The 26,317-nt window shown below is 36.4% G+C and overlaps 1 protein-coding gene and 1 pseudogene across 4 annotated transcripts in view; one reads left to right on the top strand and one right to left on the bottom strand.

The window, feature by feature from the left end:
• The window catches only part of VTI1A (vesicle transport through interaction with t-SNAREs 1A), a 359,448-nt gene that overhangs the window by 293,074 nt on the left and 40,057 nt on the right, over positions 1-26,317 (bottom strand). The window lies entirely within an intron of this gene.
• On the top strand, positions 12,225-17,931 carry LOC117998218 (annotated as a pseudogene).

Here is a 26,317-nt window from a genome sequence, read left to right as displayed (position 1 = left end):
GGGGGGGGAAATCAGAGGGGGAGATGAACCATGAGAGACTATGGACTCTGAGAAACAAACTGAGGGTTCTAGAGGGGAAGGGGGTGGGAGGATGGGTTAGCCTGGTGATGGGTATTAAAGAGGGCACATTCTGCATGGAGCACTGGGTGTTATACACAATGAATCACGGAACACTACATCAAAAATTAATGATGTAATATATGGTGATTAACATAACATAATAAAATTTTTAAAAAATGAGTTTTCTTTAATAAAAATTATGTCACAAGAATTTGGCACTACAAAATTCTGTAATATGTCACATGAAGAAGCTATAACATTACATGTTGTGGCAACAGGTGCTGGGTGTCAGGTCTTCAGATTTTATTAGGGACAATCTGAAAAAATAGTATACTCCAGACACAAGGCATGAAAAGGATCTCATGAATGGGTAGTTAAAATAGATAACAGGCCAAAACCAAGGTGAAATATAATAGTTCAAGTTGCCTCTACATTTTGGTAAATAATAGAGCTATCTAAGAAAAAATATTTTTACTTTGAAGAAAGGTAAAAATTACATTACTTTAAAAAAACATGAACAGATGCATGATGTATGCAACATACTTTCAAAGGGTTCAGAAAACAGGGACATATATGTAGAGAGTAAAAAGATCAGTAGAGAAAGCATGCACAGATGATAAAGCAAATGGAATAAAATGCTAATAGGTAAAGCTAGATAAAGAATGTATGTATGTTCTTTGTACTATTCTTTAAATTTTTCTGAAAGTTTGGGATTATTTCCAAATAAAAAGTTTACAATGATTAAAAGTGTGAAAAGATTAGGGGGGGAAGAAGGTAGAGGCTCTTGATAAGCTATTTTTCTACAGTTAATGTCTGAGATTAACTAAATGTCCATATAAATCCTTGATTAGATAATCGTTCTTGTTAATCAAAAATATGAGACCATTCCTCAGAATGGTCAAAATCAGACAACTGAAACTGCTAATTTTTATCATATATGATGGGGTTTTCCATTTTTTCAGTAAAAATAAAGAACTTTATTTGTTAAGGTTATTTTTTAAAGATTTTATTTATTTATTTGACAGAGAGCAGGAGAGAGAGAGAGAAAGCGACAAGCAAGGGGAGCAGCACAGAGAGAGGGAGAAGCAGGCTCCCCACTGAGCAGGGAGCCCGATGAGGGGCTTGATCCCAGGACCCCGGGATCATGACCTGAGCAGAAGACAGATGCTTAACCAACTGAGCCACCCAGGCACCCCTTTTTTGCTAGTTTTAAATTAGCAACATAATTTTCTTTTTGTAGTTCAACTATTAAAATGGACTCAATCTAAATCATCCATGGTTGGGGCACCTGGGTGGCTCAGTCGGTTAGGCAGTTAAGCATCTGCCTTCGGCTCAGGTCATGATCCTGGGGCCCTGGGATGGAGCCCCATGTCAGGCTCCCTGCTCAGGAGGGAGTCTGCTTATCCCTCTCCTTCTGTCCCTCCACCCCCAGTTCATGCTCTCTCTCTCTCCCTCTCTCTCAAATGAATAAATAAAATCTTAAAAAAAATAAATCATCCATGGTCAGAGAAGTTCAAAGCTTTCAGGTTAATAATAAGAGTTAAAACAGTTTGGCAGTAAAGTCCAATTCTTTTCCAATTCCTTCATTTCATTCAGGATTAGAACTTTTGAGGACACTAATTCTAAATTAGGTTGCTTAATAGATAATAAGAAATGATTTATCATTATTATTTCTTTTAACAAAAATGCCTAGAGGATCCTAATACAAATCTCATTGGAGTGTTTGCACTAACTACAGATCTTCTACCATGCTCTTAGGTCATTCTCTAATGTTCTTGAAGAGAACACACATTTTCAGATAGACATGTGCCTGCTACACTTTGACTTGATTTGGCAACCAAGGTATTGCTGATCTGTCTAATTTTGAGTGTGATGGTCCTGGACAGGGACTGAATGCAATTCTATTCCCTGAAAAGAACACAGCCAATTTTGGTGCTCTATAAATATGCAATCATAATAGAACCTTAGGGCTAGAAGGGACCTTGAGAGGTCCTCCAGTCTGCCTTGCTCCCTTATATCATCCTACACTAAATGTATCTTATAAAGACCTATGGAAGGAGGTGCCTCAATTTTCACAAATGAGGTTTACCAACAGTCACTGGCCACTGTCAGGAACTAGTTCCCTAAATTAAACTCAAATGTATGGTACTATAGTTATGCATACAGTACAGACCAACAACACCTACTGACCATACTTGGCATAACAGTTCTTCACAGACTTGAAGACACTTAAAAACTCCACAACTTTCCATCACAGAAAATGATCCCAGGACCTTTCTTTATCTGCCTAATTTTCCAACTGTTTATTATCTGAGGGGCCTACTCCAGTATTTTCTATGTTATTTTTAGGAATGGTAGCCCTAATTGCACCCAGAGGTGGACATTAGTAGATTCTTCCAAAATCTAACATGAACCAATGTGTACCCAATCTTATTCATGATATGTAAAGCTGAGAAGGTCACTCTTTTTTCTTTTCTTCCTTATTTCTGCTCTGAATACATTTAATATTCTTTACACACATTAATTTTTATTTGAGTTATTACTCTTATTTTCTGGTCCTTTGAAGACACAATATGATAAATCAGAGAGACCTCCAATTTGGGCATCTGATGAACCTAGATTCAAATCCCAGCTTTGTCCTTTTCTAGTTGTGATTACTAAGCAAGTTTTTGAATCCCTATGTACCTCAGGTCTAATCGAGATAAAGTTTATGGAACAGTTAGTATAGTGTTGAGCATGTACTAGGAATTAAAGAAAAATTACTGCTCTGATAATAATAATTATTATTATTGAGAATGCCAGCAAGTTTCTTTCTCCAGTGTCTCAAACTCTGGGTTTGCTGCCTCAGCTCTTTAAGATGACCTCACACACCTATGGCCCAACATGGCCATGTCAGTTCTGCTCCCAGCTGTCATCTGAACTCCTGATATAAAGCCCTGATTGCAAAAAAAAAAAAAAAAGACCTGATTGCCATTCCAATCCAGTTCCTTCTGGCTCTTGGGACTCGATTTTGTCTCTTATTTTTGGTCTTTTTTTCTTTTGACTCTTTTTGCTTATATCTGAACTTACGTTCCTCTGCTTTGAGCCTTAATGGTTTCTGAGTGTTTATGTTCCAATTCACTCTTTTGCTCTGTCTCTAGAAGAGAAAATACCTGTCTATGTTACCCAAGCTCTAAAAAGAAGTCAGGCAGTAATACAAGACAGAAGCTTCAAAGTTAATGCACTTCATTATCAGCACATTATTTAACAGTATGAGTTAAACTAACCATGGTTTAAATCCCAGTGTTGCTATTTATTATCTGTGTGACTGCAGAGAGGGTGTCTAACCTTTCTGAGTCTCCGTCTGTACATCTGCATAAGAAAAATAAATATGCCTTGTTGTAATGATTACATGGGACTTGCAATAAGAACACCGCTGCAGAAGTTAACAGGTTCCCTCTAAGTCATCATTTTCCCTCTCCTTTCCTTCTGGGGTGGGTGGGTGAAAAACAAGAACAAATATATTCTGAATTCTCTATGCTTGGCAAAACTAGAAACCAGATATTATTCATAGATCTCAAAATATGTGAAGAGCCGTCCAATAGCAGATGAGATCATGCAGAGCCACTTGGTAGAGGGTGACAAAATGCATGAAGGTTAAGAGGTCTCAATAATAGCTAAGCTCAACAGGCACCAGCCAAAATATACTTCCTAAAGGTGGAAGACTCATTCTGAAGCATAAAGTCTATATGCTTTGTTTGAAACAATGGAAGTGGGGACAGGCTAAGTGGCAGAAGCCTTCCTAGACATAGTTTGTTCAAAGAAGCAGAAGAGGCAGTGGTAATTAAAGAATAATATGGGACTTCAGTTCCTTAAAGAATATAGAAGGTTATAAGAGACAATTGCCTTCACCTTAACAAACAAAGCAAGCTGGAGAAGTGACAAAATCATCATTTTTAAAACCTAACAGAGAGCTGATGGCACAAAGACACTCAAGTGAAACATTCCAGAAAATCCATGAGCATTTCATAATAAAGAAGAGACCCATGGTTGTTCCCCTTCCTGAAGGAGTAGAATAAGCCTACACAGATACAGGTAAGAAGAAACCGGCCAAACTTTTAACAAACTTTTGGGTCTGCATCAGTGCTGGCACAACATATTAGGATTTCAAAGAACCTGAGCCACAGAGTGAGGTATAAGGTTCATTAACCAATGCTTTTCTATGAGTCATCACTGAGTGCTCAGGACATGGTATAACTGCTGAGAGAGATGTTACCCTGGGCTATGCAAGACCTCCCTAAATCTAAGATAGTTGACCCTCTGAAGGTGGGATGCAAGGCAGCAGAGCTAAGAGAAGTCCATGTTAAGTACTCTGAGATCTTGGATATTGCAGGCTAGGGATGGAGCAAGAGAGCTCATAGAAACCTATCTGAGGCATTCCAGCATTTTAGCCACCAAAGGTTAGAGTAGGAGAGGGGAACAGGAGAGCTGAGAGAAAATGCTCTAAGGAATTCTGGGTCTTCAAAGAGTATAACCTCACTAACTTCCACTTAGTTTAAGTGGAGCAGAGAGAAATCTCCAAAGGTATAGACAGTCAAGATCAGGACTGGAGAGCAAAGACAATGCCCCAGAGACTTAAAAAGTTAGCAGTGGGGCTATAAAGCAGAGAAAGAGATCCCACAAACCAAAAAGATGGTGGCTTGGCTGAAAAGCAGAATGAGATCTCTGGAAATTCACCAGTGCTCAAAGCTCAAGCCCTGCTGAAAGGAAAAGCTAACCACATCCTCAAAATGTGAATTAAACTGAAACTGCAAAAAAGAGCCCACACACAGTCCAATTATAGGTTAGATTGACTTAGCCACTCCACCATAGAAGCCTGATAGAAAAGGGAGGGTTTTGTTTTGTGTTTTATTTTTTGATAAAATTTTACTTACTTTGCTCCCTATTGCTCTTTTATGTAAAATATCCAGCACACAATCAAAAATTACAAGACACATGAAAAAGCAAGAAAATGTGACCCATGATCACACACTCAGAGATGATCCTTGTATTGGAATTATCACACAGGGACTTTAAAATAACTATGGTAAAAATACTAAGGGATATGGTAGAAAAGATGGACAGTACACATCGAAGAGATGGGGAATTTCAGTAGAGAAAGAGAGACTATAAAAATAAACCAAATATATAGAAATGATAGCACAAAAAATATGGTTATCAAAATGTAATTAAAATGATACTGTTAAAAATTACTTAAGAGCATACTAGAAAGGGCAAAGAAAAGGACCCATAAACTTAAAAGGAGATCAATGAAAAGTACACAAACCAAAAAACAAAGATACAAAAAAAGTGAAAAAAGCAAAGCAAAGTGCACAAGAACTGCAGAATAATATTAAATGACCTAACATATTTGTAATTGGAGTCAAAAAAAGAAAATAGAGAAAATGGGGCAGAAGAAATATTTAAATAAATAATGACTGAAAACTTTATCAAAGTGATGAAAGAGATCACCCCATAGGTCCAACAAACTCAATGAATCACCAGCATGTTCACACCTGCTGCAAAGAAGCCACACCTAGGTACAACATAATTAAACCTCCCACTGAAACACAAAGATACATAACAAATCTTCTTTTTTTTTTTTTAAAGATTTTATTTATTTGACAGAGAGAGACACAGCGAGAGGGGGAACACAAGCAGGGGGAGTGGGAGAGGGAGAAGCAGGTTTCCCACCGAGCAGGGAGCCTGATGTGAGGCTCGATCCCAGGACCCTGGGACCATGACCTGAGCCGAAGGCAGACGCTTAACGACTGAGCCACCCAGGCGCCCCCATAACAAATCTTAAAAGCAGCCACAGGATAAGAGAACATTCATCACATATAGAGAGTAAAAATGACATAAATGATGGATGACTTCTCACCAGCAACAATGGAGGCCAGAGGATAATAAAATTATACCTTTGAAGTGTAGAAAGGTAGGAAAATAAACAAACTTGTCAAACCAAGAGTCAATGTCCAGTGAAAATATTATTTAAAGCTGATGGTGAAATAAAGACGCTTTTTTTCCCCAGATAGATAAAAGCGGAAAGAATTCATCTCCAGTGGAACTAACTGGGTATGCTAAAATGAGTTCTTCAGACTGAAGAGATAAGACACCAAATGGAAATTATGAACTGCATAAAGGAAAAAAAGAGCTCCAATAAGTAAATATCTGGGTGGATATAAAACACTTTTTCTAAGTATATGTCATGAGGCTCACAGCATATGTAGGAGTAAAATGTAAAACAACAAGGGTAAAAAGGGTGGGATGGAATTCTACTATGGAAGTTCTTAACATTGTCCATGAAGTAAAATGATATTGTTTGAAAGCAGACTGTAGTAACTTCAAGATATACACTGTACTCTCTTACAGGAATCACTAAAAAATAATACAGAGGTATACTTAAAAATTTACTACAGGAGATAGAACATAATATTAGAAACTATGTGATTTATTCAAAAGAAGGCAAGAAATAAGGACCAAAGGAACAAAGAATAAGCACACTATATATACAGTCACATACACGTCAAGTATACCTCAATAGAGCTGTTTTTCAAAAAAAGAAAAAAACAAAGTGAGTACTAATACTACTATTACTTAACATTTTACTGGAAATACTAGCAAATACAATTAGAAGTATAAAATTAAAGAAAACACCATCACTACTTACAAATGATGTATATCTCAAAAATTCAAGAGACTCAGCTGAAATTGCAAACAGTAAGTGAATATAATAAGAGAGCAAGTTGAAATATTAAAATACAGAAAACAATTCATATATACAAATGACAGTGAATTAGAAGATGTAATGGAAGAAAGGCTCCCATTTAAGGTAAAAACATAAAATATAAAACAACCAAGAATAATTTTACCTTAATTCATTTATAATCCTGAGGTGAGAAAGCCTTTCTAACTATGATTCTAAATACAGAACCATAAAAGATTTTGACCATACAAAAGACAAATATTTTTGAATGGCAAAATACAGAACAAAGATAGAATAAATTTAGTGTTCGATTTAACAAAGTCTAAAGACAAACTATAAACTGAAAAAAAAGTACAAATTCTATTTTGAACAAGGGTTAATCTTCAAGACATACCAGGCAATACCTTGTAGACATTGTGGGTTTGGTTCCAGACCACGACAATAAAGCAAATGTTGCAATATAAAGTGATTCAAATTAATTTCTTGGTTTCCCAGTGTATATAAAAGTTGTTTACACTGTACTGTAGTCTATTAAGTGTGTAGTAGCATTGTGTCTAGAAAAAGTGTGTATACCTTAATTCAAAAATATTGCTAAAAAATGTTAACCATATCTGAGCTTTCAACGAGTCATAATCTGATCACAGATCATCATAAAAATATAATAATAATGAAAGGATTGAAATATTCAGTTAGTACTGAGAATTACCAAAATGTGACACAGAGACACAAAGCGAGCAAATGCTGTGGGAAAAATGGCGTCAACAGAGTTGCTCAACACAGAGTTGCCACAAACTTTCAATTTGTAAAAAACACAATATCTGTGAAGCACCATAAAATGAAGCATGCTTGTATAAAGAATTCTTAGACGTTAATATGAAAAAGAGCAACAATCACCAGTCCCCTCTACCCCCAAAAAACGGGCAAAGGGTAAAAACAGTCCTTGAAAACATTCCATCTTACTCATGAGAAAAGTTTAATGAAAACTACATTAAGCTACCCCTTTATTCCTATCGATTTGACCAATATCCAGAAGTCTGATACTTCATGTTGTAAGTGAACATTCATTTTGTGAGTAACTGTCCTCTCATGCACTGCCATGGGGAGTGTCAACAGGGATATCCCCCATAAGGAAAGTGTGAAAGGATTATCAATATTGCAAATGCACACACGCTTTGAATAAGTAGTTCTATTTTTTTCTTTGTCCACATGAAAAATGACAAAGTTCAATGTCATTCACTGTAGCACCACATGCAATACCAAAAACCATCTACCAACAGGATTGGTTAAATAAATTTGGTACTTCATACATCGGAACACTATTCAGGTATTAAAAAAAAGAATGAATGACTTTTTTACATATTGCTCTCCAAGATCAATTGATAAGTGAAGAAAGCAAGGTGCAGAATAGTTTGTACAGTTTATGTTGTCTTTTGTATGGTATGCCATCTTGTTATTTAAACGGTGGAGGGAGAAGAATGTACCTTTGTATTTGCTTGTATATACATAAAGAAAAGCTGAAAAGATATACAAGGAATTAATAACAGCAGCTACCTAGGTTAGGGATTTGGGGGAGAGTGGAATGGGGAACTGAGATGGGCAACAGAGGTGGAAGGGAGAATTTTCCCTGCATAAATGATGATCATCTTTATCACTATCAGTACCACAATCTCCAGTATCTGCTGGGGAAAAGGTTTCCAATAATGCAACAAAGAACTTCAGGTTATATTTTAGGACTTTTTGGCAATTGCTAATGAATACTTTGCAGGATACTTTAAATAATGGGGAAATTTTAGGCATGAGATTAAGAAAAATCCCAAAAAAGTGAGAACTTCTGGACCATGGAGAAGTTTCCCAAAGGAAAAAAGCAGGAATCCCCATGTCTGACTCAACTGAGTGAAGTGGCTTGGACAGACTGCTGAATAGTGTGCCAGAGGGTACAATCACACCGTGGCCCCTGTAAGAAGGGATAAGTAATCCAGTTAATGTTACCATTCATAATGTCTGCAGATCTAGCACATCAGATTTATGTGCATGGGTAAAAGAAGAAATGGTAACTGCAGGCCAAATCCATAACAATATAAATGCACTATTTCACATGGATAACAACAAGAAATAAAACTTTCAAAACCAAGCAATTAAGTGATAAAAGATTATTTCTACCACACAGGCCAGAAGACTTAAACATTAATATATATAAAAGGACCGTCCTCTTCAAGTCTCTCTCCAACCTACTATTCTGTTAGTGGAAGAAACCTCGGAAAATTTATTTAAAGAAAACATTTGATCAATATCAAAAATTTTAATTATAGGTTTCACTAATTAAAATATTAGCACCTTATCAAATGGGAATCCTCTAACTTCTTAGGAAAAACAAGAGGAAGCACGAAAATCTGTTTGCTTTCTTTCAGGAATGAGAGAAAGCCGGGGCAATTTAAATTAAAAGCATACTTCAAACTTCCATAAAAACTCTGTTTTGTTTGTTCCTAAGGAACCAAGATGTAACAACATGAAAATTAGTTGCTTGCAGGATACCAACACTAGAAATAGAATAATGGGAAAGAAGTCAAGTTAGTTGTGTTAAAAGAAACAAAAAGGAGTAGGTTTAATTCTAAGCTACCAATAAAAAAGCACATATACTTAAATTAGAGTTTATACTTTCTTGAAAAGGTCAAGATCTCCCTATTCCTGAGCAAGTTGTAAACATTTGATTCAGGGACTAGAGCCAATGTTAATAAAACAAGATCATGCTATTGATCACAAGCAGGAGTTGGGAAGAAAATGAAGACAGATATATACAACAAGTCTAGTCTCACTTTTAGAAAAATAACTAAAAATACATGACCTGATGACAATAGGTCACCGGTCATGTTCATAGGAATTTTTTTTTTTTTAAAGATTTTATTTATTTATTTGACAGAGAAAGACACAGCGAGAGAGGGAACACAAACGGGGAGTGGGAGAGGGAGAAGCAGACTCCCTGCCGAGCAGGGAGCCCAATGTGGGACTCGATCCCGGGACTCCAGGATCATGACCTGAGCCGAAGGCAGTCGCTTAACCAACTGAGCCACCCAGGCGCCCCATGTTCATAGGAATTTAACACATGTAAAAATCATATGCAGGCATCCTTCTAATATCCCACATTTATCACATTGATTAACCATTCAATTCCATTTGATTTATGGAAGGTTGTGGTGGGTTTTTTTTTGTTTGTTTTCTTTTTGGCTTTTTTTGGTAAGGATTATTGAACTGGAGGCCACAGATATAACTGCAGATACTAATCCCTGATTTATCCAAGACAGGTAAAAAAAAAAAAAAATTATACTAGATTAAAAAAAAAAATAAGGATTCTAGGACACTTGAACAGTATATATTTTATTTTGCTACTTAACTTGAATGCTGGCTAATCACATTATGTTTATCTGTAAAATAGCAATGAGGATATACAATTGTAGAAGTTGGAAGACCTAAGATCTTAGAAACTGAAGTCAGTATCTACTTTAAAGATTCCCACATACAAACTATGCTCAACACTACTCTAAACTTATGCAATACCTTTTTAAGAAAGCTACATTTTACTTAAGACATTATTTTGGAAAACAAGATGCTACTAATCCCCAACCAAAAAAAATCTTACTATTCAATTTAAAAGTAAATTTTTGGTGTAAAAATTCTAGATTTCTGGGGAAAAGAAGAATAGCTAGCCGGAAAAAAAAAAAGTTTTTCGTTTCAATTAGTAACTAAATCATGGAGTTTTTGAAAAATGTGACTATTAATATAATACTCTTAAAAAAGAAAGTATGTTAAAATATTGATCAGGAAAGAAAAGAATTTTAGAAGTAATATTTATTACTTCTTTCATTTTCTCTTTTTTTGTGTGTGTGACTTTTAAGAACCCTAATCTAGAATTTGTTTTAAGAGAGAATAGGAAGATGTAAAGTTCTTAAAACAGTTTACCATAGAAGACCAGAAATGTTTGAATTAATTATAAACCTGAATATGTCACAGTGACATAAAATAAGGATTGCTACTAGTTTTTAGGGAAAAAAGAAATCGATTAATAAAGCCACAAAGTTTTACTGAGAATCTCATGCTCAGACCAAAGAAGATAACAAATCTAAATAAGACTACAGGCATGGAATTCTGCACCATTCACCGATTAGTCCATTCATTTCTGCATTTATTTAGCATTTTTTAACAGCACTACATGCCAGGTATTATATTATTAATAAAGCAGATTCCTGGACTGTGAACTCCTCATTGAGGCAGGCATAAAGACAAATAACTGTAATAAGCATAAACTTGTACTATAAAAGGGAGGTTCATATTAATACAGTGCAAGAAAGGAAGGAATTAGCCTGGTTTAATCAGGTCAAAAATGGCTTTACAAAGGTGGTGTGTAACCTGGGGCTTACATGATGAGTAGTTTATCAAATGGAAAAGAAGAAAGAATAACCATTGCAAAACAAAGAAATAGATTATGTACCATAATTAAAGCCTAAAACATGCTGCACGACACCACAGACTGGGGTACTTTGACATGTCTGGGCAAAATGTGAAACAGGAAGAACTGTCAGGAGAAACAGAAGGGAGGGGATCATCCTAAGAGGCCCTGACAACAATAATCAAGAGTTCAAGGCTGAACAGCTCACAAGTTTTTCCTCTAAGATTAGAAACAAGGCAAGGGTGTCTACTCTCACCGCTTCTATTCAACATAGTACTAGAAGTCCTAGCCAGAGTAGTTAGGTTAAGAAAAAGAAATCAAAGCAATCCAAATTGGAAAGGAAGAAGTAAAATTGTCTCTGTTTGCAGAAAACATGATGTTATATATAGAAAACGCTAAAAGCTCCATGAAAAAAACCTGTTAGAATTAATAAATAAATTCAGTAAAGGGGCAGGATACAAAATCAACACACAAAAATCAGTTGTATTTCTATCCACTAACAAACTACCTGAAGAGGAAATTAGGAAAACAATCCCATTTATAATAGCACCAAAAATAATAAAATCCTTGCATGCTGAAAACTACAAAACATTGATCAAAGAAATTAAAGAAGACACAAACAAATGGAGAGACATCCCATGTTCACATATTGAAAGAATTGATTTTTTTTTTTCTTTTGAGAGAGAGAGGGCACCTTCGAGCCTGTTGTGACGGGTGGGGGCAGCAGGAAGGGACAGAGGGAGAGGAATAGAGAGAATCTTAAGTAGGCTCCACACCCAGCACAGAGCCCGATGCAGAGCTCAGTCTCAACCCTGAGCTCATGCGACCTGAGCCAAAATCAAGAGCTGGACACTTAACTGACTGAGCCACCCAGGGACCCCAAGAATTAATATATTTTAAATGTCCCTACTACCCTAAGTCATCTACAGATCTAACACAATTCCTATTAAAATCCTAAGGTGGCTTTCACATGTAGGCGGGAAAGATTGGCCTACAGGAATGATCACCAAAACCCACAAAGGAGACCTGGGCCTTGGGGTCCCAGAGAAAAAAAAAGGTGATCAAAGAACCAGAGACTCAATACTCAGTTTTAAACAGTGACAATTATTTCACAGAGGTCTGTCCCACAAGAGCCACATCTCCCTCAAAGAGTATGGTCCTAGGGCAGGCATCTAGATGCCTCTAGTGAAGAAAAAGAAGGGCCACAGCACCCTCTGTGAGCAGCACCTAGAACCTGAAACCACATTATGTGCTAGATGGAGAGAGAAGTTGCCCAGCCCCAGGAAGCAGCCTCTTGGTTCATTTGAGTTCCAAGGTGGGGAAAAGAAAAAGAAGAGTAAATCTTTATGGCCTCTGACCATGTCCCCTGGCTCGAGTGTGAAGACCTCCCTGGACCCCAGGCAGGGCGAGAGAGTGTCCAAAGTTGGCAAGAAGGAGAAAAAGGCCCAGGAGGCTGCAGCCTTCTGTAGCCAGGGACCCTTGGTTCTGTGAGTCTGGGGATGCTCTGTATGCTTGCTCAGTGGGGAAGGATGGCGAGGAGCAGATAGTCTCAGGGCAGAAATGGAAGCAAGGGAGCCCTAGGGAATACAATGTGAAGATGAAGAAGAAAAAGAAAATCCACCAGAGGGGAGACACCTCCCTAGGGCACCTTGGACTTTCCAAGTCCATGGAGAGCAGCCCTAGGAAAGGAAGTAAGAAGCCAGTCAAAGTTGAGGCTTCAGAATACATCCCAATAGGACATAACCCCAAGTCCCAGGCAAAGAAGAAAACGAAGTCCAAAGAAAAGGCAGAGCAGCCAGGCACTGAAAAGCTGGCTCTGAAGAGGAATAAAAAGAAGAAGAGGAAAGAGAGCAGAGTAGCAGGAGAACCCTGGGAAGAGGAGCCCGACACAGACTTAGAGGTGGTGCTGGAAAAGAAAGGCCACACACACGTGAGCAGAGACCAGGTGAGGCGAAAGGCCTTGCAAGAAGAGACTGATAGTGAGGCATGCACAATGGAAGCTTCAGAAGGAAGGAAGGGGACAGGAACACAGTTCGGCCAGTGGAATACGGCTAGGTTTGAAAACACGAAACAGAAACTGACATTTCTCAAACATGGATGGCTTTAAAAATGTCCCCCTCAGTCAGCCGCCCCCCTAACAGGATTGGAAGGCCCAACATGGCTCTCAACAAGAAGGCGGCTGCCTCCCTGCAGCCGAACCTGCAGCTGGACTATGACCGGGCCACGAGCTGACAGTACAACCAGGGTGCTGACCTTGGCTTCTCCACCACCCCAGACAAAATCTTTTTTATATATATATATTTTTTTTTTAATTATTTATTTACTTATTTGAGAGAGTGTGAGAGAGATCATGAGCAGGGAGAGGAGTGGAGGGAGAGTCAGACTCCCCGCTGAGCAGGGAGCCCGAGGCAGGACTCAATCCCAGGACCCTGGGATCATGACCTGAGCCGAAGGCAGATGCTTAACCGACTGAGCCACCCAGGTGCCCCCAAAATCTTTTATATTGACAGGAGTGCTTCCAAATCTATCAAGTTTGAAGATTAGACTCTACTGTCTTGTCCTTCAAAACAGCCAAAATTGCTTTTATTATTCAGTTATGCAGATGAAAGCCATCTGATAGTTGTCTTGAATCAAACCTCTGCAGAGATTAAGGAAAACTATGCCCATGTGCTTGAAAGTACTGCGGTCAGGGAAGCTCATGTGTGAGAAGCCAGAGAACACGGGAGTGGCTAACACCTACTATTTGCTGTGTTAAGCATTCCATCCCTGTTTGAAGATATCAGCATACATATATAGCTAAATTTGTTGAGTACTTAGTATGTGCCAGGTACATACTAATGTGTTTCCCTTGCATTAATGTATTTAATTTTAATAGTTATGAAATAGACGGTATTATTATACCCATCTTACTGATAAGGAAACTGAGGTTCAGGGATGAAGTAATAAAATTGCCCCGGTTCACCCAAGAAAAATCCTAATGGCACTTTTTATAGAAACAGAGTAAAACAATCCTACAATTCATGTGGAATTATAAAGGACCACAAATAACCAAATCAATCTTGAGAAAGAATTAAAGTGGAGACATCACACTTCTTGGTTTACATATATGTGTGTGTGTGTGTGTGTGTGTGTGTGTGTGTGAATATATATATAGCTGCAGTAATCAAAACAGTATGATACTGACAAAAAGATAGACATATCGACCAATGGAACAGAACAGAAAGCCTAGAATAAATCCATACACACATGGTCAACCGATCTTTGACAAGCGTGTCAAGAATACACAATGGGGAAAGGACAGTCTCTTCAACAAATGATGCTGGGAAAATGGATGTCCACAAGCAAAATAATTGATTAGAATAATTAATAATTGTGTTCCCGTCCCCTTCCTTCCTTCTGAAGCTTCCATTGTGCACTCCTTCCTTTATTATATACCATACACAAAATCAACTCAAAATGGACTGAAGACTTAAATGTAAGATCTGAAATCACAAACACACACAAAAAAGAAAACACAGGGGAAAAGCTTCATGACATTGTCTTGGCAATGATTTCTTAGATATTAACAAAGGAAATAATCAAGAGAGTGAAAAGGGAACCTGTGGAATGGGAGAAAATATTTGCAAGTCATATATCTGAAAAAGGATTAATCTCAAAAATATATAAGGAACTCCAAAAGCTCAATAATAAAAAAAAAATCCTAATATCCTTATTTAAAGATGTGCTAAGAATGTGAATAAACATTACTCCAAAGGAGACATACAAATAGGCTATATGAAAAATTGCTCAATGTCGCAGGTCATCAGAGAAATGTAAATCAAAAAATGAGATATCAACTCACATCTGTCAAAATGGCTATTATCAAAAAAAACCAAAACACAACAAGGGTTGGAGAGGATATGGAGAAATTGGAACCCTTACATACTATTGGTGGGAATGCAAAAAGAGTCTAACCACTATGGGAAATAAGACAGAAATTCCTTGAAAAAACTGGAAATAGAACTACCATATGATTCAGCAATTCCATTTCTGGGTATTGATTCACAATAACTGAAATCAGGAAGACTGAAGAGGTATTAGCACTCCCATGTTCGTTGCTGCACTATTCACAATAGCCAAGATGCAGAAACAACCTAATGCCCATCAACAGATGAATGGACAAAGAAAATATCGTACATACATACAGTGGAATATCAGTCAGCCTTAAAAGAGAAGGAAATACTGCCCTATGCGACAACATGGATGAACCTTGAGGACACTAAGCTAAGTGAGATCAACCAGTCACAGAAAGACAAATACTACATGTTTCCACTTATATAAGCTATCTAAAATAGTCAAACACAAGAATCAAAGAGTGGTATAGTGGTTGCCAGGGACTGGAGGGAGAGAAAATGGGGAGTTACTAATCAAATGGCATAAAATTTCAGTTAAACAAGATGAAGAAGCTTTAGAGATCTGTTGTACAGCATTGTACCTACAGTGAATATAGTATTTATACACTTATAAATTTGATAAGAGGATAAATCTCAGATTAAGTGTTCATACTACAATAAAATAAAATAATTTTACAAAAGAGTTATGAGGGGGACACAGATGTGTCATTCAGGCTACCCAAAAGAACATTTATCACTTGAAGTAATATCATTTCTAAAAAAATTATCCATCTGAATATATGATACCTCTTGGAAGTCACATGAAAAAAAAAGTGGTGGTCAAAATTCTAACTGTAAACAGAGGTCTACTCAACCTTTACTTGACTTGAGCCCCATATGAATAAGCTAAAATACAGCCAACCATTGGGATGAATATATCCCATAAGCATCAGCTATTCTGTTCTCCCTAGTGTAAATACATTTGTAAGTTATAGGCACTAAAAAGTGTCACCTAAAAAGCTGGTAAGAAAGAAAGACAGAAAGATAGAGAGAAAGAAAGAAAGAGGAAGGGAGGGTGGGAGGGAAGGAAGATGGAGAGAGAGAGGGAGGGAGGGAGGGAGGGAGGGAGGGAGGGAGGAAGGAAGGAAGGAAGGAAGGAAGGAAGGAAGGAAGGAAGGAAGATGGAGAGAGGGAGGGAGGGAGGGAGGAAGAAAGGCAGGCTTTAAGGTCTAGATTTAAAAAAAAAAAAAAAGAGTTCAAAGCTGCCCCAAGAGGAACAAATGCAGATACTCCACAGAAGATAGGCCAACATCAAGAATGGGTGAAATGGCAAGTGATGGTGGGACCCAGACATAATATGCTGCACTGCGTACAAAACTACTACTCAGCTACAGCTGTTTCCAAAATGCTAGATATCCTGGAATTTTTGAAGAAATCTGAAATTTGGATGTTTCTGTGATATCTCTCAATGTTTTAATGTTGACACCCAATTTCAATATACCAAAAACACCAGAGAGCTAAAAAATTTATCTTTTAGCTGGATTTGACTGTCAAACTGAAACTTTGTGACCTCCTATAAGTACTAGAGAGTCACAAAAAAAAAAAAAATAGAAGTTTGATCTAATCAGATTTACATTTTTAGAGTTTCCTCTAGACTCAGCGTAGAAAATAGTCCATAGAAGAACTAGAGTGAAGGCTTGCAGGCTTGATCTTAAAAGTTAAGAGAGAGACCATGCAGTCCTCAATGAACAGAACAACAGTGAGCATAGAGGGGAGAGAGACCGTGGAGGTAGAATCCATGGGACTTAGTGACAAACAGATGTGAAGTCAGGCCCAAGAAACAAGTACGAAGTATCTCTGAGGTTTCTCATGTAGGTAACTGAGTAGATGGTATATTAACCAGCATAACCAATATATGCATTAGCCAGTATAATGAAGGCAGGAAGAGAAACAGATTTTGGAGGAAAGACAGTAAGTTTAATGAGTTCAGGCTGGAACATTGTATTTGAACATCTGTAAAACTGGAATATGTGCAATCGATAATTGAAAAAAATGGTACAGTGTGCAATGTTGAAAAGTCTGGGCTAGAGACATGATGTTGAAGTCATCAATGTATAGCCATTAGTGGAAGCCATGGGCATATATAAAATTAACCAGAGAGAACACAGAGATGACAAGAGTCAAGACAACAGTGACCTGCAAACCCCAAAATTAAGGGGAACACAGGAAAAGAAAATCCAGTGAAGTAGATACATAAGAGCCAGGAAGAAATCAAGCAAGTATGGTATCAAAGAAATTAGTTTCAAGAAAATAGCAGTAAGGGCACCTGAGTGGCTCAGTTGGTTAAGCATCTGACTTGGCTCAGGTCATGATCTCAGGGTCCAGGGATAGAGCCCTGCGTTGGGCTCCATGCTCAGTGAGGAGTCTGGTCCTCCCTCTCCCTCTGCCCCTCCCCGTGCTCGTGCTCACTCTCTCTCTCTCTCTCAAATAAATAAATAAAATCTTAAAAAAATAAAAAGAAGATGGGAGTGAATCAAATGCCACATAGAAGGAATACAATTATGATAAAAACCAGAAAGGGACCTCAGAAACAGGGGTCATGTGGGACTTAGCAAAAAAGTTTCAGAGTTAATGATATTTATCATAGATGGAAGCAATACAATATAAAAAATAACACACCCCAAATTTTCTTTACACATATTTTTAAAATCAATAACTCCCTTTCTCTAGATGTTGGAGTATTTGTACAGTACAGAGACAAGATAAGGCCACTTTTCCCAAAAGTCGATTATTTCTTCATTTACGTTAAACCTTTCCTGACACCTAGCAGATGAATGATTGATTGTAGCACCACGTCCATCCCATTCTCTTTGGACAAAACTCTACTGGATAACATTTTAGTCCCTGTGGTGAAAATAGAATTATTCAGGTAGGGACACTTAGGAAAGAAGACATTTGTTAAAGTGACAGGCTACCTGAATAGAACAGCAACCACTTGAAACAATAGCATGGCTAAGAAAATTGTTCATCTGAATATATAATAACCCTTGGAAGTCACATGAGAAAAAAAAGTGGTGGTCAAAACTCCAACTGCAAACAGAGGTCTACTCAATCTTTATTTAACTTGAGCCCCATGTGAATAAACTCAAAAATAGCCAATTGGGATGAATATATCCCACAAGCCTTATTTGTTCTTTTCTGTCCGGTTTAAATATATTTGTAAATTAGTCATTTTGCTCCCCTAGTCACAGCACATTTTATAATGTTTCTCTAAAAAGAGCATTTTACAAAAGTACTGTGTTCATTGGTGGTGGTTGTGGTGGGGGAGGATATTTAATGAGTGCTTGGATCCTGCAGGTAAATCAAGAGGGAAAGTACCCATTTTCAAGCAAAATAAATGACCTCAAACAATCTTAGAGAATAAAATATCAGTATCATTAACATTTTATAAATCATCCAATAATAGCACTTCAGAATTATAAGGCTCTTTAAGAATAACTTAACCTCTTCCCCCTACAGATGACAAAAATGCAAATTATGGTCTAATAAAATAGAAAGAGCAGTTCTTTGGTCAGTATAAATCCAGTTGTGCTGTTGACAAAGACCTGTTTCAGCTAAAACTCAAGTTTACTCTGAATGCTTAGACAGAGAGCATTTATATATAGTACATAATCCAGTGGAGGAAGGACATACCAAGTAACATCAAATGTTCTCAACCAGACTGGAAATTACTTAGTGATGATCAATTACATTATTTTATGGTATTTAATATAAACAATGACTAAAAATTATGGTATGATTTCTTGGTTTAAGAACCACAAATTTTAGGAGAGGATAATCAAATATCTTTCATCTTTTCCCATATATAAAACTGGCACTAGGGATGCCTGGATGGCTCAGTTGGTTAAGTGTCTGCCTTCAGCTCAGGTCATGATCCCAGGGTCCTGGGATTGAGCCCCGCATTGGGCTCCTTGCTCAGCATGGAGCCTGCTTCTCCCTCTGCCTGCCACTCCCCCTGCTTTGTGTTTTCTCTCTCTCTCTGACAAATAAATAAATAAAATCTTAAAAAAAAAATAAAAACTGGCACTAGTTTATATGAGACTCTATATTAGAAATAAACTTTAACCTATTTACATATTCATCTGGATCATTTTCCAGAGCTAGAAAATACAATTCTGGTAAACTACTGTGAAATCAATAATTAAATAGTGTTAGTACACTGGGCAAACATAGGACCTGTAGGTTTACAACTGAGAAAGCCTCATGCCAAAGAAGTTGTTTCTCTTGGGGATTTTGGCCTAATTTAGATTATGCTTTACTCTGGAATTGAGTAAATGTTATTTAAAAATCAACCTAATTTGCATTTAAAAAATAACAGATAGTATATTTTTTGAAATTACTATGTATCAAACACTATTCTAACAGCTGTGCATGAGTGTGTGTGTGTGTGAATTCACTCTTCACAACAATCCCAAGGTAGACACTATTGTTATTCCCACTTTGCAGATATGAAAACTGAGGCAGAGAGATTAAATAAGTAAATCATTCAAGTTCAAACAATAAGTGTCAGTAAGAACATAAAACCAGGCAAAGCTTCTAATGTAAATCACTTTCCATAGTGAATCCAATCACATTTACTCAAATGTTTTCTATTACTAACCCCCTTCTCCATTGTTGAAGAAAGAATAGCCAACATGTTTTGTGTTGTGTTTTTTTCTTTTTTTAATTTTTAAAGCCACTTGTTTTAAACGTTGGCCCAATTGGCAGCTGTACTGGTTGGAAATAAAAGAAGTGTAAATAATTGCTTAAAAAAATTTCTAAGTGGTTATGACCACATATAAATGCTCTGCGCAAACATTCATAATAACTTAGGTTCTTAGCTGAAACAGTTCTTTGTTAGAGGCACAGCCAGGATCATATTGACCAGAAAATTGTACTGTCTGTTTTATCAGAACACAATCTGCATTATCATGACCATTTAAATGACTTAAAATTGGTAGCTAATAAGTATCTGTTTAAGTGAAATAAACTTAACACTGAATTTGTTTAAGAGAGCAACAACTTCACTTTAATGATCTTCATACACAAACATTTCAATGATCATGGTTGAGAGTGACCAAGTCAGGCTTTAAAGGGATTTGCTGAATCTTAGTTCCTGCTACTCAAACTACAAGTTCTTTCAAGGTCCGCAGTGACTGTCATGTTGACAATCTAGAGGGCACTCTTTTGTCTTCATTTTACTCAACTTCTCAACAGTATTCAATTTGGTTGACATGTCCTCTTTCTTTAAATAGTCTCTTCTGTAGAAATGATCTGGCTTTACTTCTACCTCACCAGCTGAGCTGTTTTTCCTAATTCAATTAAAATCATTCTCTATTTGAGCTCTAAATGCTATAATTCCTGTGAGCTTGGTTAAGAATCTTCTATCACTCTCTTCTCTCCTTAGGTATTCTCATTTATCTAAAGTTTAAATACTCTCTATATGCTTAAAGTAGACCTACCTCAGTTTCTCCTCTGAACTCAAACTTGATATTTTCAAGTGACTATTTAATTTCCCCACTGGGATGTCTCATAGGTATCTCAAATTTAAAACATCTGAGAGTGAATTACTGAGTCTATAACCATTCCCCCAGTAAACAAACAAACAAGAAATGACTTGTCCTACACTAGTCTTCCCCAACTCAGTAGATGGTGTCATCCATTGAAAGACCTAATTATTCAAGCTAGAAACTTGGGAATTTATCCTTGATTCCTTCTTGAGAAATATTCATAGATTAAACAAATTATGGACTCTCTCTCTGAAAGAGTCAGAGAAAGCAAGTGAAGTAAAGTATTTAACAGTTACTGAATTTAAGAAGAGGAAAACACGTGATTATTATACTCTTCTTCCAACTTTTCTCTATACTTGAAAACTTTCAAAATAAAGAGTTGAGGAAAAAAAAATTTTAAGGTACAGAAAAAAAGGCTTTGATAGATTATTCTCTGCAATGAAACAGAACACTGGCAGGTGGCCCATTATTGAGCTAATGTTTTTTGTTTGTTTGTTTGTTTAACAGAGAGAGAGAGAGAGGGATGAGCAGAGGGAGAGGGACAGAGAGAGTCTCAAGCAGACTCCACACCCAGTGCAGAGCCTGATGTGGGGCTCGATCCTACAACCCTGAGATCATGACCTGAGCCGAAATCAAGAGTCAGAGGCCGAACCAACTGAGTCACCCAGGCACCCCAATAAGCTAATGTTCTTAAAGCAAAAGCACTGTGGCAGAACACTCAGGCCTCTTCACTGCATCTAGAAAGATCAGCTTGTGAATTTCATATATCTTAAAAAATTACTGAGACCTTAAGAGCAATTGACTCAGTATTAGGAAAAAAACGAACAAAAACCTCCAAAAAACAAAACAAAACTCTGATTCTTAGCTTCCCAAGCCTATTTCCAAATTTTATTTTAGCCTAGCAGTATTAGTCTGGAAATTAATGCAGAAAATGGCCATGGGTTCAAATTTTTTAAAAAGCTGGTGAAGGGAAATTTAGAGCTTTAAATATTTATCTTAAAAAGAAGGAAAGAATCTTAAAAAGAAACCTGTTACTTCAGGAAGCTAGAAAGAAAAGAACAAATGATACATAAAGTAGGAAAAAAAGGCAGTAACAAAGATCAAAGCAGAAATCAATGACATAGAAAACAGATAAAATAATGACAATCAAAGAAGCCAAAAGGTTTTTTCTTTAAAGAGATCTAAAAAATTAATAAACTTTTATCCTGGCTAAGAAAAAAGAAAACATAAAATTACCAAAACCAGGTGTCACAGACCCTATAAAAATTAAAAGAATTATAAGGGAATATTATGAAGAATTTATGCCAACAAATTAGGAAATTTGTTTAAAATTTGTTTAAATTATAAAAAATTGATCCAAAAGGAAAGAGAAATAGAACAGGCCTATAACAAAAAAAGAAATTAAATTAGTAAAAGGATCTTTCAACAAAGAAAAGCCCAGTCCTATTGGCTTTACTAATGAATTCCATCAAACATTTAAAGAAATAAACAACCTACACAAAGACATTTACAAAACAGAGGTGAAAACAGTTCTCAGCTCATTCTATGAGACCAGTACCACAATGATGCCAAAGCCAGACAAAGATATGACAAAAGGTAAACCAATATCCCTCATAAACATAGATATAAAAATCCTTAACATAGTATGAGTAAGCCAAATCCGGCACCACATTAAAAATACATGACAAAGTGTAATTTATCCCAAGAATATAAGAAAAAATCAATTAAGGTAATACATCATATGAATACAATAAAGCACAAAATCCATACGATTATCTCAGTAGACAAAGAAATAGCATTTGACAAAATCCAACACTCATTTTTAATATAGACTGAAAGCAAACAAGGAATTAAAGGGAAATTTCTCTACCTGATAAAGGACATTTATAGAACAGCTGCAGCTAATATCAATCTAATGGTGAAAATCTTAATGCTTTTCCCCTAAAACTGGAACAAGACAAGGATATCCATTCTTACTACCTCTATTCAACATTGTATTGGAGTTTTTAGCCAGTGCAAAAAGGTTAATTAATTAATTATAGGTACACATATTGGAAAGAAGTAAAACTGTCTTTATTCACAGATGACATGATCTTTAATATAGAAAATCTAAAAGAATCTACAAAGAAAACTAATTATTAAGTGAGTTTAGCAAGGTTGCAGGATACAAGATCAATATACAAAAATCAACTGTATTTCTATATACGAACAATGAACAAACCAAAAGTAAAATTAAGAAAAAAATTCATTCACAACATCAAAAAGAATAAAATTTCTAGAAATAAGTTTCACGAAATAAGTACAAGACCTGTATGCTGAAAACTGCTAAAACATTGCTGAGAAATTAAAGAATATACAAATAAAACAACTGGAAGACTCAATATTGTTTAGATAACAACTTCCCCCATATTGATCTATAATGAATCTATTTAATGAATCCCTATCAAAAGCTCAGCAGACTTTTTCATAGAAATTCACAAGTTGATTCTTGAAATTATATAGAAATGCCAAGAACCCGGATTTTATTTTTTTAAAGAACAAGGTTGGAGGACTTACACTATATGATTTCAAAACTTCCTATAAAGCTACAGTAATCAAAACACTGTGGTACTGGCATAATGACAGATACATAGATCACTGAAACAGAACTGAGACTCCAAATATAAACCCTTACATTACGGTCATCTGATTTTCTACAAAAGTGCCAAGGGAATTCAATGAGGCAAGGATAATTCTTTCCAATAAATGATGCTGGAACATCATATGTTGGAACATCATATATGTTTATACATATAAACAAAAAATAACTGGGATACTTTATCTCTTACCATACCAGAAAATTAATCAAAATAATCATAAACCTAAATATAATAGTTAAAAATATAGAACTTCTACAAGAAAATCTTTGTATCCTTGGGTTGGGCAAAGATTTGTGAGATACAATACCAAAAGCACAATCCATTAACAAAGTTAATAGTGGAACTTTATCAGAATTTAAAACTTTTGTACTTCAAAAGACAGCATTAAGAAAATGAAAAGGCAAGCCACACACCGGGAGGAAATATTTGCAAACCATGTATCTGTAAAGCACTTGCATCTAGAATACACAAAAACCTGAATCATAAGAAGACAACCTAATAAAAAAATGGGCAAAAGATTTGAAAATACATTTCATCAAAGATATATAAATGTCTAATATGCACACAAAGACATGCTTAACATTGTTAGTTATTAGGGAAATTAAAATACAATGAGATGTTTTTACATATCCCCTAGATGGCCTCAATGAAAATTACCAAATGCTGACCAGAATGTGGAGAAACTGAAACCCTCATACATTGTTGGTGGGAATATAAAATGGTAAAATCTCTCCAGAAATAGTGTGGCAGTTTCTTGAAATGTATGTATTTACCATAAGATCCAGCAATTCCACTTCTAGGTTGTTTCCCAAGAAAAATGAAAATATGTGTCCACATCAACTTGTATGTGGATTTTCACAGCACAGAGTCAGAATAGTAAAAACTGCAATCAATCTAATGTCCATCCACTGGTAAATGGATAAATAAAATGTGTTATATATTCATACACTAGAATATTAGTAATAAAATAAACTATTGATAATACTATAGATGGACCTCAAAAATATTATGGTAAAAAAAGCTATATATAGAGAAAGGAGATCAGTGGTTGCATGGGATTGGGAGTTGGAATGAGACTTGACTACAAATGGGCATGAGGGAACCTCTAGGTAAAGTATTAAGAAATTAGATTGCGGTAATGGTTGCACAACTGTATAAATATTCTAAAAAGCATTCAATTGTATACTTACAATGAAAAATTTTATAATATGCAAATTACACCTCAATAAATTTGTTTTTAAAAAAGAAGCTGGACTGTAAGGATATAAACTCTTAACCAAAAAAAAAAAAAATCTAAAATCTTATCAAAAAAAGTAGTACCAATGAACTGGAAATTGCCTACTGCATAGAATTTCTGAGATTATAAAAGGCTCTTTAAAATGTCAGAGTGTCCTCCTACATTTTATATGATTTTTTTGTTGTTGCTATTGTTCTGAAAACACTTCAGTGTCCACACTCTGTTATGTATCACACCCATTTTTTTTTAAGATTTTATTATTTATTTATTTATTTGACAGAGAGAGAGGCAGTGAGAGGGAACACAAGCAGAGGGAGTGAGAGAGGGAGAAGCAGGCTTCCCGCCGAGCAGGGACCCTGATGGCGGGGCTCGATCCCAAGACCCTGGGATCATGACCTGAGCTGAAGGTAGCCATTTAACAACTGAGCCACCCAGGCACCCCATATCTCTATTTTTAATGGAAGAAATAAAATCTGTCAGTCCATTTTTTTATTATATATTGAGTGCCAACATTTTGGACCTGATCTAACGATCCTGTATACTCCTTATTACCAAGGAAGTGGGGTACAGGGAAGATTGAGGTTACAGAAGTTTTCTTGATGGTGGGGAGCCTAAGGAATAAGACAACAGCCGTATTTGGGAGCTAATGTCCAGGGCAGCGGTTCTTAATCTTGAATGAACATTGGAATCACTTGGGGAGCTTTAAAAATCCCTGGGCCCTGGCTGCACCTAGACCAAGGGGATCCAGATAGCAGTATTTTCTAAAGCTCACCAGGTGTGTGCAGCCAAAGTTGAGAACCACTGGTCTAGTGGAAGAGGTGGAGGCTTAAGAACCTTTATGTTCATGACCAACTGTCTTCTGGGAATGTGGTCTGAAACAGTTGCATTGTAGCATCTAGAGCTGCTGTCCAATATGGTAGCCACCAGCCCTGTGTGATTACTGAGCACTTGAAGTAGGGATAGTCAGAACTGAAATATGCACTGGATTTTGAAGACTTAGTAAAAAAACAGAATGTAAAAATCTCATTAATAATTTTAAACATGTATTGCATATTGAAATAATATTTTGTTTGGATCTATTGGGTTAAATAAAATATATTACTAAAATTAATTTCACCTCTTTTCTTTTTTATGTGATTACTAGGAAATTTGAAGTTACACATGTGGCTGCAATAATATTTTTTTTTTGCTGCAATAATATTTTTATTGGACAGTGCTGATAATCATTCTTAAAAAGAATCATAAAATCTCAGAGATGAAAATGACCTTTGAAATCACCCAATTCAGTTCCTTCATTTTATGGCTAAGGAAACTGAGACCCAGAGAAAGTGACTGGCCTTACAACACACAGCTAGAAAGTGTCATAGCAGAGATTAGTCAGGTCCCCTGACTTGGGCTGTCTATGGCTATTTCCATCACACTTCTTCAAGGATTGTTAAAACAAAAGTGCTCTATCATCTCCTCCCAAAATAGAATGTTTAATTTAATCAACTGGTACTGAAATATGTACTTTTTATAGAGCGCCTTTTTTCCCTCTAGGATGTTCTATGTAAGTCTCATGCCTACAACTTCTCCTGACTTTGGTGCCATACATGCAATGTACTACGCTTGGTGTCATAAAATAAACCAAGAAAAATATAAAAAGATCATATCTCACATTCCACTTTATACTAGGAAAGGTTACATGTCAAAGGGCACTTGCAGAAATACCACAAAAATAAACTTAAGGGAAAGAAATTGGTAGGGGAGGGCAGGCAGGGGGGTTGAAACACAATGAAAATAATATTTTGTGTTC

Source organism: Mirounga leonina, unplaced genomic scaffold (assembly GCF_011800145.1).
Source record: "Mirounga leonina isolate KUSES-001 unplaced genomic scaffold, KU_Mleo_1.0 Mir_114, whole genome shotgun sequence".
In the NCBI taxonomy this organism is placed as follows: domain Eukaryota; kingdom Metazoa; phylum Chordata; class Mammalia; order Carnivora; family Phocidae; genus Mirounga; species Mirounga leonina.
This window is presented reverse-complemented; position numbering and strand designations above follow the sequence as displayed.